We start from the raw sequence: 9,394 nt of genomic DNA on the forward strand, positions 1-9,394 counted from the left end.
GATGCCTAGAGATTATAGCCAAGTGTCCATTGCTGTTAGTTAAATCAGGCCAAATTTGGCCTGCTATCAGTTTTTGTACGTTCTAAGAGCTAAGTATGGTTTTTACATTTTTAAATAGTATGTTAAAAAAGCAAAAGATGAGTAATATCTTAAACGCATGAAAATTACAAGAAATTCAAATTTCAATGCCCATAAATAAAGTTTTATTGGAACACAGCCACACTGATTTACATATTGTCTATGGCTGCATTTCTGCAACGATGGCAGAGTTAAGTAGCTGCAACAGAGATCATGTGGCCTGCAAAACCTAAAGTATTTACTATCTGGCCCTTTAAGTAAAAAGTGTGCCAACTCCTACATTAGAGAATGCTAAAATGTAAATACCCCTGAGATCCTAACACACCTCAGCATGCATTCGCTTTGATTACCAGTGTAGAAGGAGGTAAAGCATTCAGGAGTATCCAATTCCCAAGAAGGCCTGGAGCAGCCTGGGCGAGGGCTCTGAGAGAATGAGACAGATGGACAAAGTCTAGCTCTTCTGACTCCGTAGTTGTGTCCAAGGTAGACCAAGAGGCTCACGCAAGGCGCTGTTCTCTCGCCTCCTGCCATGAATCCCCAGAGCTATGCACAAAGCCCAGGCAGAATGCAATCTTCACTTTTGGGTGACAGGTGGGAACTTCTGACTTTCGCCACATTACCCCTGTGCTAAACTAAGTAGGTAGGCAGACTGGCTTTGCAGGGCTCAAGTGGGTCCAACTACAGTTCATAAGTAGGGGGGTAAGAATAGCACCATTTAAAATAACCAGAGACGTCTACGGCCATGCTCCCCTGAACAAGCCCGATCCTTTGGATCTCGGAAGCTAAGCAGGTTCAGGCCTGGTTAGTACTTGGATGGGAGACCACCTAGGAAGACCAAGTGCTGCAGGCATAAAAACTAAAAAATAAAGGATTGTAAACTGACAAGGTCCTTGCAATCTGTGAAGTCATCCAAGGGTTGCCTCGCCTAAAAATGAATGAATGAATGAATGAATGAATGAATGAATAAATAAATAAATAAGTAATAAAGTAACCAGAGTGAAAGGCAAAAGCACAGGGCATAAAACCAAGGGCTGAAATGACAAACACCACCTCCTCTGTCACCAGCCGGAAATAAGTGCTGAGCTGTTCAGTGGAAGCTCTGAGTGCCATCTTGACATGACAAAAGCTTTCCTGGGCTGACAATTTTTCTTCTTGGAGCTGTGGTCTAGTTGGCCAGGTCAGGTCCTGCGTGTTCCAAGCATTAACCCTTCAATTTAGAATCCTGCTCCTATTGGAAAACAGGTTTATCTTCATTTGTATGGGGCAGGGATCTCTTGTATCTGTCAAATAGTGGAATCAGGACTGATGTGAGGTAGGCTGCAATAAGATGACTTACCAGGTGGAGCTTATTAGCTATTTTAAATGTCACAACTAGACAGTCCCCGGCTTTCCACATGATTAAATGATCTAAACTCTGCTTCACTTTTTACTGTTTCCTCTTTAAATCTCTTAAGCTTTCTTCCATCTCTCCCAATGTAGGAACCAAAGCTAGAATGAGACTAGGTCCTTGTCAGTAATTGAAAGTCAGGATTTGTTTTTAAGAGGAAGAAGCTTTTGAAGAAATTAGAGAATCTGTCAAAATCACCAACAGTCTCCAAGCAGAACTGTAGTCACTCCCGGCTTACTCAGCCCTTTAACACATCTCAACATGAGGACTATGTAATTTGCACCGCTGATCACGTTGTGTTACGATTGGTGCCAACAGAACAGCAGGTCACCTGAGGGATGGGGGACACCTCAGAGAAGATGGTATTATTGAAGAACAGCAGCCAGGTCAAAGAAAGTCTTCCATACTCTCTCCATCAAGCCTAACCCTGCCTGGAGCACAAAGATTAATTCTGATACTTGAGTAAGCACAGAGAGTTTGGGTCATGTGAGTATCATGTGAGAAAGTGAATGCTGACAAGTATTTTTTAAATATGTGATGTGAGAGACCAGAGTTACAGAAACCTAGGCAAGGGAGGAATGGAAAGACCATATAGTCTATTGAGGCCCAGAAGGGGACATTTCCAATGGTCTGGGAGGATCCAGGTCTCTGGATTCCCAGCCTGTGTTTGCTCTCCATGCCACAAGCTCTGCAGTGGTTTCGCCCGTTGAGCTTTTAGCCTGTCCTGAAGCCTTGTCCACGGGGAGCAAGGCAGAGCTATTTTCTTGGCTATATTCCATCAGCCCCAACCATCCACGTCAGGCTGACCCAGCAAATTGGCTTTCCAGGGCCAGCCTGGGTAGGTATTCCCCCAGGCCATTCTCTTCACCGCAAACAAGAACAATGCTAAACATTCATGGAACAGTTTTTCTAATTAACCCACACACTTCCGCTCCTGGCATTCCTGGGAGGTCAAGATAATGACGATTCCAGAGCTTAGTGCCGAGCCTCAACACTGCACAACACACTGAAATCAGATGGTCCCTCCCTTGCCGAAGCTTTTTTCTTTGGAATAATGAAGGTTATATCATTCATCCACAGAAAGTCACTGTCACAGCTAGTGATAAAAAACTTTTTATTGGAATCATGGGAGAAGCAAGACCAAAAAGCTTTGGACATGGGGAGGCAGGATGGAAGCATGGAAGACTTTCAAGCAGAGAGATCGCACTTAAAATCCTGGCTCCTTTCATTAGCAGGGTGCTTGGTCCTTCTAAGCCTCTGTCCTGATCTGCAAGATGGAGGATAATGTCTGTCCCTCAGGCTGAGAGAATTGAATGAAGCAATGTGTACGCCACACCCAGAACACTGCTCAGGGAAAGATTGTTTGTTGTCTACTGCATCCGGGGTTGATCGCTTTTTGCCAGGTTTCTGCCTCCCCACTCTAAGTTCTGACATAAGAGTGGGGCTGATTAGAGAGGGGACACCAGCAAAGTAGAGAGTGTGCCAGTGGGTAAATCAGCTGGACTAGCAGCCTTAATTCTCATGGAGTTAAGTGCAGATCAATTACTCCAGTCACAGAATCCACCCAACCACGTAGTTAGAGCTGTTCTGTTGGGGAGAAATAATAGTTCTGACCCAAGGCCCACGCTGCAGAGGAAGAAATGGTGTTTGGGCATCTGAACACTTCAGGGGAAGGAAGGCAGACCTGATGGACACAGCACCCGGCCATTTAGACACAAGGGGAGAGCAAGAGGAAACCAGACACCCAGAAACGAAAGAGAGCATGAAAAAAAAGCAAGTGAAGGGGCCCAAAGGAAATTCTATCCCAGTTCGTTGTTCTGCTAGAGCCCTGGTGACCGTCCTTTGTAGCCAGCATTAGTGTTACCCGTAGTTTAGACTGACCTTGAATCCAAGTTGCCCTGCAGAGGCCATAGCGAGGTCACTGCAGGACTGGAAAGCACACGCAATTTCAAACAGGAAGATCCGGTTTTGACTACTGTGTCCACCTGTCACTGGTTTTGGGACCCTGAGTAAGTCATGATCCTTTTTTTGCACCTCTGTCTTCATTTGTAAGATGAGGGTTAGACCAGGTGAGCTCAGAGCTTCCTTCGGGCTCTGATTCTAGGAATCTCTTGAGAGGGTGTATGGCTAGAGAGAAAAGTTTTCCTTCCACACAGTCTGCTGTGCTCCTTGTTTATATTTCTCTGGAGAAGAGGCGATGGTTTTCCCTCAAATTCTCATGAAGTCAAGAGAATGATGATATACCTAAGAGCCTTGATGGCCAGCAAACTCAGGTTATGAATTGGGTCCACAGAGTCCCTGAACTGTAGTTGTCTCTTCAGACTCTCAGTTGAAGGGTGGGTTTGCTTCGTCTGCTTTGGGGTGTATGTGAAGGAGAGGGGGCATCAGAGGTGAGGAAGATGGCCAGCCACACACACGGTGTCTTGCAGCTCAGGGCATCTGTCCCCGTGCATCTCCGGCATGTGCTCGCTCCACGCCTGCCAATTTTCATGCCTCTCAGCACGCGTTCTCGCTTCCTGGACTGTTTCATGTCCCAGCTGGTGTTCTTTTCTCCCACAGGCAGCCTTGGAACACACAGCCCTGCTGTCTGTCCACCCGCCTCCCCCAAAGCTGCATTCTTTCCCCAGCAGCTCCGTGCCATTCGGCCCACAGAGGCTGCGATCCCACTGTCACCGAGGGCCGAAGAGCATGGAGCCGGTTCCGGTCTCCTCCCTCTCCTTTATCGCTGCACGCACACACAGCAGGAGATGGGCTCCCACAGCCTCTGTTTCTGCCATCCCTCTGCCTTTGACACACTTCTTTTCATCTGGATTCCTCTTTCAAATGAACTGTTTGGTTGTAAAACTAGAGTGAGAGACCAGATGTCTCCCTTCTATATAAATGGTAAGTCACTGCATTAACTCAATACGAATTTGTGAAATGACTACCATGCATCAGGCACTGGGCTGGCTGGGATGAGTGCAGCGATGACTCTGACACAGCCCAGAGTGCTAAAGACCAAACCACTGAGGAGTGAGGCATCTGGAAACTGTTCTTTTAACAGAGGTAATCAATACATTCAAGTTAACGATCATCTCGAGAGTCTTGTCAATAACCTGGTTCTGCTGCTGTCTGAATTGCAAACATGCTCTCCATAGCATTTCTGCCAAGGTTCCCTGCCCTGCCCATCACTCCGATATAGCAGGGAGTCTGTAACATGGGTATCAGCCTGTGGTATTGGGGAAAGAGCATGGGTAGGGGTTAGGGGCCCTAGAGCCCAGCCCTAGCTATGCCACTTAACCAGCAGTGTGACCTGGACAAGTTCCCTCTCTGTGTCGCTGGAGCCCATTGTTTCCAGCATCCCCACTAAGTATTTGCTGCAAGCAATTCATTACAGAAAGAAGGCATAGTTTGAGACCACCAAGCTGAAGAAATGACATGGGAAATTACTCTCTTAAGAGACAGAGGGCCCAAAAAGGGTCTGTGGTATTCAAAGTGATCAAGGTGACTGAGGCTCCCTAAGGAGATGGACTGGGGTGCAGACAAGGAGCAATTAAACCAGCTGAGAAATCTCGCCTGGGTGGCTTAGGATTGCATCAGGAATGAGATCATAATGCCCCAGGAAAAGCATCATGAGAATATGGCTTTTTGAACATAACAGATAGACCTGATCACTAATGGGTGTGTGTGTGTGTGTGCGCCTGTGTGTACACGTCTCCCCAACTACATCTAAGTGCAGGCTTTTACCCCATGTCCAAGCCTAAACCATCCTTTTAAGGACCTTGTTTTTGATTTCTAACTGTTCTGTCTTCCAGTTATAAAAGTTATTTTTAAACAAGGTACTATGCCTTATTAGGCAATTTAAAACTTTATATATATATATATATATATATATATATATATATATATATATATATATATATATATTTGTGTTAATAAAAGATTCTTCCACCACCTTTACCATTGAATCAGATGTGTTTTCTTTGGTAATGGGGTTTCCTTAACACTGAGCACTCTCTATGTGAACTGTTCTCATGATAAAAAAAATAATAATAATACATGATGACTTTTTAAGCAATGAGCATTTTATAGTTTTCTGTAATGAGCCAAGAGAGCCCATCAGTAGTCAAACCCCAGCAGGATAGTGGTGCCCCAGAAAAGTGCATTGCAAGTGACCTAAATGAGAGAGGATCAGGTTTAGACTGTATTACGTAACTGCCAGCAAGAGATTCACAAGTAGTGACTGAGTGGCTGCCAGCCAGATGTTCAATCAACACACTGCCTTAGGCAGGGTGAGAAATTTGAAAAAGTAAGGTGCTTACACCTTTGGTAAAGACAAACGTTGAATCAATTTGATGGAAATCATTAAACAGATTGGGATTACATGCTGAAATTATGCATAATTGTTCCAGACTTTCAGTGTAATCGGAATGCAGAGAAGGCAGGCAGGGGAGAGTGGTGTGACCAGATGATTCAGACAGGGTTGCTGGAGGCACTAGAGATCGAGTAGGGCCTCAAACGGCGGTGAGTAACTCATGCTGGACCAAAGAGGAGGAGTGCTGTGTCAGTTTCTTAGGGCCGCCATACCAAAGTCTCATGATCCGTGTTGCCAGCAGCCTTGGCATTCCTTGGCTTGTAGCTGTACCACCCTGACCTCTGCATCTGTCATCATGTGACCATTCTCTCTCTCTCTGTACATCTCTGTGTCTTCACATGGCAGTCTCCTCTCTTATAAAGACACCAGTCATATAGAATTAAAGGCCCACCTGACTTCGGCATGACCTCGCCTTAACCAATTACCTCTGCAGTGACCCTCTTTCCAGATAAGGCCACAGTCTGAGGCACTGGGGGGCAGGACTTCAACATATCTTTCAGGAGGACACAATTCAATCCATATCAGGCGACAAGGATTTTCCACACGGCTTCACTTCCGGTCTCCCTCAGCCCTTTCCGCCAGCCGGGCAAAGTCGCCGTGCACAGAACTCCGTCTCCCCTTCTCTGAGGCCTTCACCTTCCCTTCGGCACTCCATTTGCTCAGTCTCGCTGTGGAACGCCCAGAACTTCTGCTCCTACAGAACGGCAAACTCTGGGGTGCTCTTGTCTGAACCCAGTTTCCCTCCCTTCTGCTCTGCTTTCTCCTTTCTCCTTCTCCTAGTCCTGGTCCCTCAGTTCCTTTTCCTAGTCTGCTCTCCACCTCCTGGCCTTCGTCCCTCTTTACCACCCTGGTCCCCACTAATTCACTTCACTGATCTGTCAGTGTCCCTGCACTCCTGACAGCCCATGTGCCCATCTTGCTTGAGGATCGCCTGCCTCTTCCAGCCACGGATCCGTATCAGAGGAGAAAACTAGAAAAAAAGCACACGCCTATGCCTATGTGCCTCTCTAAAAGAATTATGATTACAGTCTCGACTGGGTCTTAGCGTGTGTAGTGTCTTTCCCATTAGATTTTATTTTCCCGTTTCCCATATCAGCTTGCCAAATTTTCCCACGCTTCTCAAGTTCAAACCTTGTCCCCATTTCTTGCCCTCCCTCTGGAAGTGACATTGTTCTCTGTTACATGGAGTAAACAGAGTCCATCAAATATAAACGGGTAATCTCCGTCTACAGCTCAAAACGCACACCAAGCTTTACTCTCGTGGCCATTTCTCCTCTGCAGCTTCACAGTATTCTTCATAAGGAGAAGGGAATTGACGTTTATTAAATCCCTCCTAAGCGCAAGGCTTATGCTCGGTGTTTTCATAGATTATTTCATTTATATTTTCACTGTGATGTTTATATTGTCCTAATTTTGCTTGTTTACCTTTCTATCTGACACTCCAACTACAAGCTTCTTGGGAAAATCTCTTGGACATCTTCATTTATCATGGATTATTTCATGTAATCCTCTAGAATTTTATGAAATAAGTAGAGAACTACAATCATTGCCAAGTTCAGGCGAGGAAACAGAAGCTCCCTGAGGTTAAGACACTTGGCCGACCTTACACCACCTAGAAGTAGCAGAGGCGGGAGGCAGGCCCAAGTCCGTCTCACGGCAAAGCCCGTGCACTAACCGCCACATTACACCGAACAAACGAGGGGCACATCCCTAACCGAGGCCAGAACGGGAGAGAAAATGGGGGCCTGCTCCTACCCGCTCCATCAGCGGCCTCCTTCCTCTTGAACCAGGAACCACTCTGATGGTCTGGAGTAAGGAACATCTAAGAATGATTCGGGCTCAGGAGGGCAGTCTTTCATTAATTTGTTCAGCGACTACTTAACGAGTGCCCTATATGTGTCAAACCTCGTGCAAGAATCCACGGACACGACTGTGAGCTCAACGGACCTCGTTTGAGCCCTGACCCCCTCCTCAGTCCCCACAGTCCTACAAGCTAAGGATCCTCTCCAGGAAACGCTCAACATACAGACAGAAGGTGGCCTCCCCAGCCCCACGCACGGTCTGTTCACAGCCCTACCATTTAGTTCGGGACATTTGGGGCCCATGAAAGGGATACACATCCTCCTTCAGCGGGGCCTGGGAAAATGGAGAAAATGGCAGGTTGGCTTCAGTTTCCTCTTCTCTTCCTTAGAGGGAAAATGGTAAGCAGGGCGACTTCCCATCACCAAATTTATGGATCGCAGCTAGAGTTCAAAACTGCTCCTGAGGTCCCTAACTCAGAATCCCACCCCAGCCCTAAACGCAGCCACTCACTTGTTCCCGCTGTCAGGTATATGAAGTGTGTGCTTATTTCCTAACAGACTTCTGCGGGTACAGGGCTTCTCAACCTCAGTGATTGATGGTGAATGGGACAACTATTTGCTTTGTAGGGCTGCCCTGTACATAGTAGGGCATTTAGCAGTGGCCATAGTCTCTACTCACTACATCCCAGTAGCAACAACAGCACCATCCCAATTATGACAACTGAAAATGTCTTCAGACGTTGCTAAATATTCCCTGGTGGGAATAAGCTCTCTATTAAAAACCATTGCTTTAGCGCACCCGAAATTATTTGCACGATCTCCAAAGTACTAACTGGGGATCCACATCACCTGAGTGCCACAGAAAAGCCGCTCTGAGGAGGAGACCCCAGTGGAGCCAGGAATCAGCCTCAGAAGATGACTGCCGAAGTGACCGCTGCAGCCAGCATCCATGGGCTCGGCTCTAAGACGCCCAAGCTCACTTAGAGACTCAGAAAATGTTTAACTGTCAAAGTGTGCCCAGAGTCCTAGCACATTTGTAGCAGGGCCCATGACAGGATAAGTTACGGGTTAATCCTCCCTGAGCTCTGATCTGAATGGCTCAAATATAGACTTTCTTCCCTAATCATTTCCTACCAGCTACCTGCCTGCCATCACTTCCTGAAATGCTTTTATTAGAGTATTGTCTCTCTTTGTCTCATGCTGTCTCCCAGGAAAGCACAGTAAATCACTGACATTTTATCTTGAATTAGCTGACAAATCCTTTGACCTCAAGGTCCTATAGAAATTAGACACATGTCAGCCAGTTTTCTCCTTCTCCCAGATCTTTTCAATAGGTGGCTGTACAGCCATATCTTCTACCTTCCAGGACGAAATTGGCTGACTGTGAGTGTGTCAATTTGAGGAGAGTTTTTCTAATCCTATTATGCAACCCAACAAACCCCAGAATAGGGTACTGCATGAGAGAGGCCTCCCAGCGGGAGGATCATCTGTGAGCACAAGGACCCCACATGAAGGAATAAATAAAAGCTTATGCAGCAAAGCAGAAGAGAGAGGAAGGGGAATGGAGACTCTTGCCAATTGGACTTTTCCTGTCTGCTCAAAATGAAGGCTGATCTGCTAAAATGGTTTCTTGAAGGAAAATTATTCAATAAGTAGTTATTGAAAATTGACTTTGTGCCAGACGCTGTAGGACTGATTTGAATTGTGTCCCCCCATAGGCCTTGTTCTAAAGCAGAACTGGACCCCATGGCTCTCCAGGGAGGGTTGGACCAT

The 9,394-nt window shown here is 46.4% G+C and overlaps 1 pseudogene; it reads left to right on the top strand.

Moving 5' to 3' along the window:
* The first annotated feature begins 810 nt into the window (after window positions 1-810).
* LOC120590634 (uncharacterized) lies at window positions 811-928 on the top strand (annotated as a pseudogene).
* Window positions 929-9,394: the final 8,466 nt, after the last annotated feature.

This window comes from Pteropus medius, unplaced genomic scaffold (assembly GCF_902729225.1).
Source record: "Pteropus medius unplaced genomic scaffold, Ma_sr-lr_union100, whole genome shotgun sequence".
Lineage (NCBI taxonomy): Eukaryota > Metazoa > Chordata > Mammalia > Chiroptera > Pteropodidae > Pteropus > Pteropus medius.